We start from the raw sequence: 11604 nt of genomic DNA, 5'->3' as shown, positions 1-11604 counted from the left end.
GTTTTTCCAGCCTAGTATAAATAGGACATTTTACCATTTTTAGGTCAAGTTTGATATTCCAGACTGAGCTGCGCTCGTGAGACTCACTTTTGTAGCCATTTTCGGCACTTTTGCTCTTCATTAACAATAGATTATTGTAGTTTCTTCTTAGTAATCAATTAATATGCTTAGTTCTTCATCTATTTCTTCAATTTCTGTATCTAGCATGAGTAGCTAAACCCATTAGCTAGGGTTGTGGCTCAACCCTGGTGTGGGTAATTGATGGGTGTTGCCATCTAGGGTTAGATTGATTATGGGTGTTTGCTATTTGGGTTGATTTTATGTTTTTATTTAAGAATTGGTGGTTGCAAACACTGATTCAAGCTTTGTGGGTTTGACTCTTCTTGAGAAAGAGAGTTTATGACCCCAAAATTGACCCAACAAGGAATTGGGATGGACTCATGAGAAATGATAGTCCCAATTAACGGGTTAAATCTCGAGAGAGTAATCACCCTACTTGAACCCTAGTTGCTTGATCTAATTGGCCTGCCCAATTGGTCTCGAGAGAGTCAATCGGGCAAAATCACTCTCTCTACCGAGAGGCATGAGAGTGGGTACAATTGTGCAACGTTTATAGCATAAGCCCCAAATATGTCAATCTGTCCTTAGTAACATCTACCCGTCAATTAGCCACCTAGGTAATGCCACGACCCTAGTGCCTTCCTTCCCATTAGTTACAACTTTGCAATATTCTAGTAGCATAAATTAGCATTAATCATTAGTTTTATCATAGTAGTTATAAAATAAAAAACCAAGAATGTTTGAAGCGATATTAGGAGCACAAACACATCTCTAGACTAGACAGAAAATCCAACTCCACTACTAGTTCCCTGTGGAAATCGATCCCGACCACTATTCGGGTAAAAGCTATTGCGACCCGCTCTTCCTACCTTGGTGTAGTGTCGAGTTGGCAGCGATCACTTTTTGAACCTGAGACCCCCTACTAAGATCGCAATTGCAATGCTGGTGTTCGTAATCAAACTTTGATCAACGTTTTCAACTTAGGCTTTTAAACCAAGACCCTTTGGGTCTAATCAACCCAAAACCTTTCCAGAACGAAATTAACCAACCCCGCAAGTCATAAAATCACAAATACACACGTGTGAAGCATAAAAAGGGAAAATTGAGCTAAAATACACAAAACGACCGATTAGGATGTTATAGCTTGACACAAGTAGGTCCATCCATATGGCGTACGGTGTCCTGCCTCCGCCAATTATACGCTGAGACCAAGGAGACCCTAACTCTCACGCACATGATGAACATCTACTCCCCAAAGGTTTTCTGTAGGGGCGTGCTAAACCTTAGCAAGTGCAGTCGTTATGCCCTCCTTGCCAGCGTTAATGAATAAAATGACCGTGGATGGATGAGCGGTTCGCTATTATTGCTACTAGGGACATCATCCCGACCATAATGCCAGTTTTCCCTGAATTATGGAATCTTTTTCGTAAGTCTTCAGGTATCTTTCCTTTTCCACGTAAAAAGAAAAACTTCCTTCTTTGCTGATTTTTTATCTCTTTCATTCCAGCTACCCATTGGGAACTATCACGGCTTCAAGGTATGGCCCACTAGGTTTAGAAAATTCTGGATATTACTACTATGAAATCCCAACGGTTGAAAGAAATGGCTCCCAAATATAGGTGGACAACAAAGATTCATGGTAAGCAAAAATTCTTCTTTCTTTCAATCTTAACAACTTAGGAATAATATGTTAACTACCTTTTTGCACCACATAGGACTTCCAAAGGGTTTCGTCGTGTTCCCTGACATCGAGGCTCTTGATGACACAGAAGAGGCCGAATGAGTATTGTAGAATGCCCTCAACTGGAGTAGGGCTCGTTGATCTACTCGTGCCTCCAATGAGGGTGCTCCCTAGTCCAAAAATAAGAAACCAAAGAAGAAGTGTACCTCCTCAACTCGGACTCAAGAGAAGAGAGTGAAAGAAATATTAATCGAGCTGTCCATAGTGGTCCTCGATGATGAAGATGAGGTTGATTATGGAAAGGCCTCCCTTCAAAAAAAAAAAGATCTTTACCGGGTTCTCAGCCGAGAGAGCTCCAAATTCTGCCACCAGAAGATGTTCATGGACTCTGGGGGAAATGATTTTGGTTGAAAATGTCGATTCCTGCTTTCTGATCACTGTCGACATCTCTTGTCAAAGGAGTTCGGCCCCTGACTTTCCTCTGCCACCAGCTTCTGAGCCAGCAACAAATGCCACTCCTTCTACACCAGTTGTTTCTTCTCCATACACAATAATTGTTTCTTTTCCACCGACACCAACTGCTTCTTCTCCACAGGCACCAGCCCCGACCACGAGAACTTCGGAAATATTTACTCAGCACCCTCTCTAGACCCTTATGAAAAGAGAAATGCCATTATTTTAGTTTCGAAGGAGTGCCATATTCTTTCCAAACCGGTGGAGCTTGACAATTTCCTAAAGCCGCTGACCTCAACAAAGAATTGGAGAAAAATGGACTCTCTTCATGTAGAGTGACTTATAAAAAATAGCATGCACTGTTCGGCACAAGTAGTTCTTCTATCTCCTTTTAATTTATACTTCACATTAATAACTCATTATTGACCTTTTTGCAAGCCAACCTTCTCGCTTCCGAGGGCCTGCAAAGGCTAATTTTTGACAAGCAAGAGCTTATTTCGAAACGAGATCGGCTCTGCATTGAACGGAATCAACTTGCCGAATGCATCCTGGTGCTGGAAGAAAAAATTGCTCAATTGGATGATCTTGAGGCCCGATCAACAGTCCAAGCAAGATAGAATGTCCCACATCTAGGAAGCTGCCCAGCTACATGAAAACCTTAAGGAAGCAAAGGCTAAGTGGGTCGAATTGCATGACAATGTGACTGCTGCTACTGAGCACGAGTCAGCTTTGATGGATCAAGTTAATGATTTGGAAGCTAACTTATGCTCCAAAACTGAGGAGTCCAAAGCCGGCGAGGAGAAACGAGCAAGGATGTAAGAGAGACTCAAGAGAGTCATGGAGCAGAATCAAATTCACGCGCAACGAATGTTGATCTTAATTCCAAAATCAGCATTGTTACGGCTGAAAATGAAAAGCTTTAGGCGAAGGTTGAAAAGCTCTGAGCCAAGTTCCAAGATCAAGAGGACTCCATTGTCTTTGAGAAAACCTATTGAAAAACTCTGAGCCAAGATCCAAGATCAGGAGGCATCCATCGTCTTTGATAAAAACTACGTCATTTATCATAGGAAGAGGAAGACGTTGGAGGAGGCCAAAGAGGGCATTTCTAGTATTGATGATTGTATTGCCAAAGCCAGTAGCTGGAGACAACTGCTCAGGAGAATCTACCTGCTCGTTCCGCTGCTTTTGATTCTTCGAATAATCACTCTGAATATTCGGGAACTGAGGGAGAAACTGAAGAAGATGAAGGCCTCGAACCGGAAGCGGAACAACCTTCTCATGCTAAAGAAAATGAAGACTCTTCTCTTCCTTCGGGTTTTGGCAGGAAGAACTGATGTATATATTTTTCTTTATTTTTGTAATTATGCTAAAACTTTTTACAAAGATACTTTTTGCTTAAGTATTGTGCAAAAAATATTCCTTTTCATTTAACTGTCAAAGCTTCAGGATAAGAAATCAGATAAAAATAAAAAGACTTTGATTTATTCCTTCTATCTTTAAAAGTACATTTACATAAACATTCATTTGCTTAAGTAAATAAAGCTTCCTATACATATGGCTGACTTGTATAACTTATTTCTACGGGGTTGATCATGCAGTCCCCGGTCCTGACAAGGCATTGATCTCGGTTCTAACCGTCTTAGGTCTTCATCGCACTCTTGGTGTCGTATCATGTATTATTCCCCAGTGTTTGAATGTTAAGTATGAGAGTTCGAACACTAGAATTCTTACACTCACCGATGGCCTTTCCTTCACGGTATACTTTACATTGCTGCTTCATCATGGAGAAAACTTGTGGATGGTTAAATAATATGTTTAAGTTTCGGTAGACCAGATTTGCCGTCGAGCCAAAGATTATTTAACCATCTACAAGCTGTTTGCCACACGAGCTTATGGTCGATGATGCATCATTGAAGTAACTTTAGTGCCTTGACATTGGAGGTCTTGCCTTTGCCGATGATCCTCCCTTCGTAGTATGCTTTTACATTACTTCCTCATTAAAACATTGCCAGAAAAACTTGATTGGGACAAAAACTAGTCGAAGGAAAAATGTGTGCAGCACATACTTTCAATGGCAGCAAGGATCTTCAGCAATAATACCTTTTAAGGTGAATCACGTTCCAATTGCTTGGAAATTTGACACCATCTTGATTTTCTAATTCATATGAACCTTTATCGGTTATAGATGAAACCCAGTAAGGTCTTTCCCATGTTGGTCCCATCTTCCCGGTGTTAACTTCCCGTGTGCTTTGAGTGACCTTCCTTAGAACCAAATCATCAACTTTGAAATAACGGAGAGTTGCCTTGTGATTGTAATACCTCTCCATTATTTATTTATGGGCCACCATCCTCATTTATGCCATATCCCGGTACTCCTCAAGAAAATATAACATGACCAGCAACGCTTTATTTTTTGCTTCTTCGTTTGCTCGGGAAAACCTTAAGGTTAGTTCCCCCACTTCCATCGGTAACCTTCGAACCGTATACGAGTGGAAAGGGGATTTCACCCGTGCTCGACTTCATCATGGTCCGATATGCCCATAGCACACCTGGTAGCTCATCCGACCACTTGCTATTGGCATCTTCTAACTTTTTTTTAAGGTTTTGAAAAATTACCTATGGGTTGACCCCGCATGTCCGTTAGCACTCTGGTGGTATGGTGAAGATGTAATTTGTTTGACCTTTAATCCTTCCAAAAACTTAGTGACTTTGAACCTATGAACTATGGCCTATTGTCGCAAGCACCTATTTCAACCAATTTAGTAAAATAGTCAGTTAAAACCAAAATAAATCTTACCTTACTGGGCCCTTGTGGTAAGGGACCGACTATGTCCATTCCCTACTTCATGAATGGCCACAGTGACATCACCGAATGCAGAAGTTCCGCCGGCTGATGCACTAACTATGGGCGGCGTTGACATTTTTTGCATTTTTGTGCAAATACCTTTGCGTCTTATTCCATCCGGGGCCAATAGTAGCCAGCCTTGACTAACTCGAGAACCAATGACTCTGCACCTGAATGATTCCCGCATACTCCTTCATGAACTTCCCACATCATGTAATATACCTTCGAGGCCCCTAGAAACCGAGCCAATGGTCCTTGAAACAACCTCTTGTATAACAGCCCATCATCAAGACAATAACGAGCCGCCTTGGTTCGTAGTGCCCGCGATGCTTTTGGGTCTTCGGGCAATTTGCCATGTCTGAGATATTCAATGAACTCTTTCCTCCAGTCCAAGATTAAATTGGTTGAATTAACTTTACAGTAGTCATCCATGTCCAACACCGAATGCGGTAATTGAACGACCGCACCGGAATTAGATCCTTTCATTTATTTGGACGAACCCAAATTAGCCAATGCACATTCCTATACATTTTCCTCCCTTGGAATATGGACAATTGACCACTCTTTGGATCGTCTAAGTAATGCTTGAACCTTGTGAAAGTACTGTTGCATACGGTCCTCCTTTGTGTCAAAAATTCCATACACTTGGTTTACCACCAGCTGGGAGTCGCATTTTATCTCGATGACCTCCGAACCTAGTCTCAATACTAGTTCAAGTTCTGCAACAAAATCATTGTTAATTAACGGTATAGTTCTAATGGCCTGCCTTAGGGTTTCCCCTGAAAGAGTGATTAAAACTACCCCGAGTCTGGACCCTTTTACATTGGAGGATCCATCCGTAAATAAGGTCCAAAATCTTGATACCGTTCCTGGTACCAACACTACTTCTTTAGTAGCTAAATGCATTAATCCCAGGATGAAATTGGCCACGAAGTCGGCCAGTGACTTAATTACAGTGTTGGGCTTGTATTCTATGTCGAATTCACTAACTTTTACTGCCCATTTAGCCAAATGACCCAACAACTCGAGCGTATGAAGGGCATTCCTTAAGGGAAAGGTTGTCACAATGGTTATTGGATGACATTGAAAATAAGGCCTAAGCTTTCGAGAAGCAACTACGAGAGCTAAGGCCAGCTTTTCCAGGTGCGAACATTGTGTCTCTGCTCCTATTAATAGTTTACCGACATAATAAGCGATAAATTACGTACTTTCTTCTTCCCGAACCAAAACAGCGCTTACCTCTACATCCGAGACCGCCAAATAAATCAATAATTGCTCACCTTCTCCTGGTTTTGACAACAACGGAGGGCTAGATAAGTACCTTTTTAGTTCCTTCAGTGGCTGTTGGCATTCTGGAGTCCACACGAAGTCATTTTCTTTTTTAAAAGTGAAAAGAAGTGGTGGCACTTCTCTGAGGACCTTGAGATGAACCTGCTTAGAGCTGCCAACCTACCGGTCAACCTCTATACTTCCTTCACACTTGTTAACTGGTTCGAGATATCCTTGATGGCTTTGATTTTGTCGGGGTTTACTTTGATCCCTCTTTGTGAGACCAGAAACCCCAAGAACTTACCAGAGCCAACCCTGAAGGCAAACTTCTCCCGGTTGAGCTTTATGTTGTACTTTCTCAGAATGTCAAACGTCTCTTAGAGATGTTCTAGATGATATCCTCCATTAAGAGACTTAACTAATAGTATAAAAGTCCATCTTCTGACCTATCTGTTTTTCAAACATCTTATTAACGAGCCTTTGATAAGTGGCTCTGGCATTTTAAGCATAAAAGGCATCACCTTATAGTAATAAGTGCCAAAGTTTGTGATGAAAGAAGTCATCTGTTGATCTTCTCGGTTCATCCTAATTTGATTATACTCAAAATAAGCATCAAGAAAACTCATTAATGCGTGCCCGACTATCACCACCCAAAATATAACCGGTCGTGATGACACCTAACCCAACCCGCTAGGTAAGCCAATTAACAACAATCCAATTCAATGAGATTTGTTGAGAAAATAAATGATGAAATAACTTAACTTTTATAAAAAAATCCCAAGGATTGGTAGTAAAAATCATGAGCTTCTAAAATTTAGAGTTTACAAAACTGGTATGAAACAAATACAACATCTATTTAAAATATACATGAACAAATTTAAATTTCTAAAGCTACCAAGAACAAGAGGCAGCTATGATCGGAATGCAGGTTCACATTCAATGTCAGCTCCCACCATACACAACCAACATCAACATCCAAAATCTACACACGGGGTGCAGAAGTATAATATGAGTACAACCGACACATGTACTCAATAAGTAACAAACCTAACCTTAGGTGGAAAGCAGTGACGAGCTTGGACAACGGTCAGAGTCTAACACCAATAGCGAACAACAACTTATAAAAACATAATAAAAATAGCACAAGAAATAACTCAAGGGTATAATGCTCAGCTCGTTCACAGTTATGGAAAATAGGCATGCTTTTCAAGTACAACAGTAAAGACCCCAAATCTTTCACCGAAATCACCAAAATATGAGTATATCAGAAAACTGTGATCTTTCCCAAAATCTTTCAACAACAAATAGGATGTTTCATTATCATGTGGCATGAGGAAAGTACATCTCTATGCGTACATGTCAATGTGCATGTGAAGTCATTAATGTCACAATACCGTACAACATGAGGAAATGCATCTTTATGCCTACGAGCAAAGTATACATGTCAAGTGCAATGCACCATAGTGATAAACTCATGTGCTCATGCTCTCGGAGCAGTCAACCTCACTCAGCAGGCTCAATCACTCAGTCCTCCCAGTCACTCAATCCTTCCAGTCACTCAATCCTCTCAATCACTCGTCACTCGCACTCAGTAGGTACCTGTGCTTACTGCTGGTATGTCAGACTCTAGAGGGGCATATCCTGCCCAAGCACTATTATAAGCCAATCATGTCATGAATCAATAAAGCCTGCTGCGGTGTGCAGCCTGATCCCATAAATACCACTCACAATCAGTCCTTTGGCCTCACTTAGTCATACATACTCTCTAGTCTCTCGGCCTAACAAATCTCATGTCGATCAGTCTAAACAATGATAATATGATGTGACAACAAACGATAACAGAGACTGAGATGTGATATGCAAATGATGAATGTGACTGAGTACATAAGTGCAATTTAAGCAAATAACTCAACAACAAAAATGACTTCAGTGGGTCCCAACAGAATAAGCATATGGCCTAAACATGGTTTTTATCATGGATCACAGCTCACTTACTCTAGAACGTAGAAAATTTCATGGATAGAAACAAGGTTAGGTAACTACATAGTACCACAGAATCAACCGAGTCATAATTCACATGGTGCACGCCCATACGCCTGTCACCTAGCATGTGCGTCACTTTGACACCATAGCACATAACACGTATATTTAGGGGTTCATACCCTCAGCACCAAGTTTAGAAGTGTTACTTAGCTCGAGCAAGCCGAATTCAATACCGAGCAAGCCAAACAATACTCTAGAAAAGCCTCTCTTTCAGCTAATCTGAACTGGATCTGGTCTTTAAATCCTATGAGAAGCTGTCCTTAAGGTTAATACTATCATGGGAATGTGATCCTATTGAGAACCTTTAGGAACTCCATGTTCGAACCTGTAAACCTGTAGTCATACTAAGAGTCCTGATCATGTTCTGGTACCTTTGGAAACACCTGTAGAAGCTGGTTGGTTATGACTATTTGTTTGAATTCTAGATAATGCTTTTAAAATATCCAAGTAGTGTTGTTAATCTATACATGTGGTGATGGTAAGACCTAAGCTAACCAAGCTGTAATTAGTTTGCCAAGGCAAAAATATCTATATTTCTGGGCTGCTGCATATCTGAGTTGTGTGTTCCTTACCTATCATTTGAATATGATCCCAAGTGTTTAGATCTTTAGCAGTAATACTTGGTGTTTCTGTCCCCCCCCCCCCATATGTATTTGAAATGTGATCTTACACTTGTTTAATATGTGTATCATTCATTTGGTATTAGAAATGTAGTCATAAAACTTAAACTATTCTTGTGTCCTTATGTTATTCTGTTAAGGGAGAAGTATACTTTTATGGTAGGTTGTATTGTGCTAGTTGGGTTTACATTGAAAGAGCCTCATTGGCACTTAAACCCATAGGGAAAGTGAGTCGTTAATGGTTAGGGGTATTGGGGAGTGGAGTTTAACTCTAGGTTGGGCTGCTTTCCCCGGCACAAGCATTGTCCCGGGCCTTGAGACCCTTGGGAACTTTGAAGTGTCGGGGGATTCAAAGGGGCATCGACCTTGAGTGGAACTCTCTTCTTAGCCCTTAATTCATTGACACTCGTTGTTCTATTTGGGTTTAGTGTTTAATGACAACGAAAGATTTTCAATGTAAATTATTTGCCATGTATAACCACCACATTATATAAGTTCTCATAGTGTTTGAGCATTGATAGTTTTATATATTTTGCTTCAATCATTTATTTATGTGTCTGATGCATGATTAAACATATGGAACATATATCTAATGAACTTCTCTTTCTTTTGAACATGTACATTTGTTTGGGCTTGCTGAGTTCTTAAAGAACTCAGGCCCAATCCCAGACTTGCCGTATTTTCTGGAAATTTGAAGTTAGATGTAGCCACACCCTTTACTGTTGGGCCTACCTATTTGAGGACCAAATACCAGATTCCAATCCTCTTCCCCTAAACTCCTTTATTAGTTACTGCTTCGTAACCTTAGTTTACTGCTTTATCGCACTTTGCTGCATATTTGTTGTTATTATATCTCCCATGTATACAACAGTATTATATTGAATTGAATGCTTTAATTTATATCCTATGAAACATAAACTTAGGCAAGCGTAACAACATAGGATTAAAATAAGAATTAGTTAGTAGCTAATCTCTCGTTCGCTAATTATGAATTATTTATATCATTACTATGTTTTTTGCTCACCTTTTTCCTTAAAAGATTTTGAAGCCCAAAGCTTAGCAAAGGACGGCAGCCACACTTTCAAAAGAAAAAATCAGATTAGAAACACAAGCTTTATGTCCAAAAAGAGAATAAAATTATTTTGAAAAAATGAAGTGTTGTCGCCTCAAAGGATTTTCAAAAATGGTTTTTTATTCAAGTCTTCAAATCAAGGTATATCTTAGGCTCACTCCCATCTCATTAGAATAATATACACCTTCATTCTTTAGGAATACATGTTTTTAACCCAGTTCTCCTTTTTTTTCACATACTTTCTTAATACAAACATCCTATATCTCTTTTCAAGTATATATTCCCTAAAAGTTATTTTCCTATATTAATTCATACCCTTTTAAACTACACCATTCCTTTGTATGAAGTATGTCCTAATATGCAGTAAGCCATATCATTAGAACACTAGTTTAGACATAGTATAAATAATTAATTCTAAATCTAGTCTAAGTCCTATGGATCTGCCTCAGGTGGATTTTAAGGGGTGCCTAACACCTTTCCCTTAGAACAATAAGATCCCTTACCCATAATCTCACCGGTTAGAAGACTAATAAAGAATATGACTTAATGATTAAATAGGTACCCTAGTATACCTTTAAATATTAGGTGGTGACTCTCTTTTGTCAATAACAGAGAAACCACAAGTTGAATCTTGTTTTGACTAGCGCAAAATAGGGTGCAATAGACATAACGAAGCTATTGGAATTGCCGGAACCACAATCTGAACCCGATATCATCAAAGTCAACTCCCGATCAAACCTATGAACATTGAAAACCTTCAAATAGCCAATTTCGCCAAATAGTGCTGAAACCTTCTAGATATATCTAAATGCAAATCTGGGCATACACCCAAGTTCAAAATCACTATCTAGACCTAACAGAACCTGCTAAGCTCGCATTCATCCTCATGACCGTCAGGTAAACTTTCTCAACCGATCCAAACTCAAATCGCAACACATATAACCCATTAGTAGAAAAGAAAGTCTCCACACAACATCATAAGGATCACACAACCATAGATTACCCTACAAGTGATAACCCACCTGCTTAGCCTCAAACTGATATCTCTCTATACCCTTTCACAGCCACACTACTGCGCAATCACTTAATCTTCCTGGGTCTGAACTCATCAACAAGACATGAAAATCTACTTCGTCTCAAGAATGAAATAACACAAAAGAATCTCTCAAAAACCTTCATAACTCAAGATTGTATGACACATCCACAGAAATCGAGCATCCAATAGTCCTTTTCCTGTCATATCCAAACCATCAGAAAGCATACCACAGTCACACCATACTCATCACATAGCCATCCAACCACTCACCGAGCCATAAATTCCACTCATAGGGACACCACTGGACATAGAAGTTCAAGAGCACATGCTCACACAACTGAACTATCGAGCCTAAGTTGTGGTCCAAATCGGGCCTCAAGTCCTCTAAACTGGACCATCACCAAAACATAGAAAACATATCTCGCACCTCAACCATGGAATCCACAAGCCGTCGATGTACAGCTGATATCGAGCGCTCACATGCGCACACGAGCGAGTGGAAGGAATTCAAAGAGATACGCTTCA

The sequence above is a fragment of the Nicotiana attenuata genome, chromosome 9, assembly GCF_001879085.1.
Source record: "Nicotiana attenuata strain UT chromosome 9, NIATTr2, whole genome shotgun sequence".
Lineage (NCBI taxonomy): Eukaryota > Viridiplantae > Streptophyta > Magnoliopsida > Solanales > Solanaceae > Nicotiana > Nicotiana attenuata.
The sequence above is the reverse complement of the archived record's forward strand: the minus strand, read 5'-3'. Positions refer to the sequence as shown.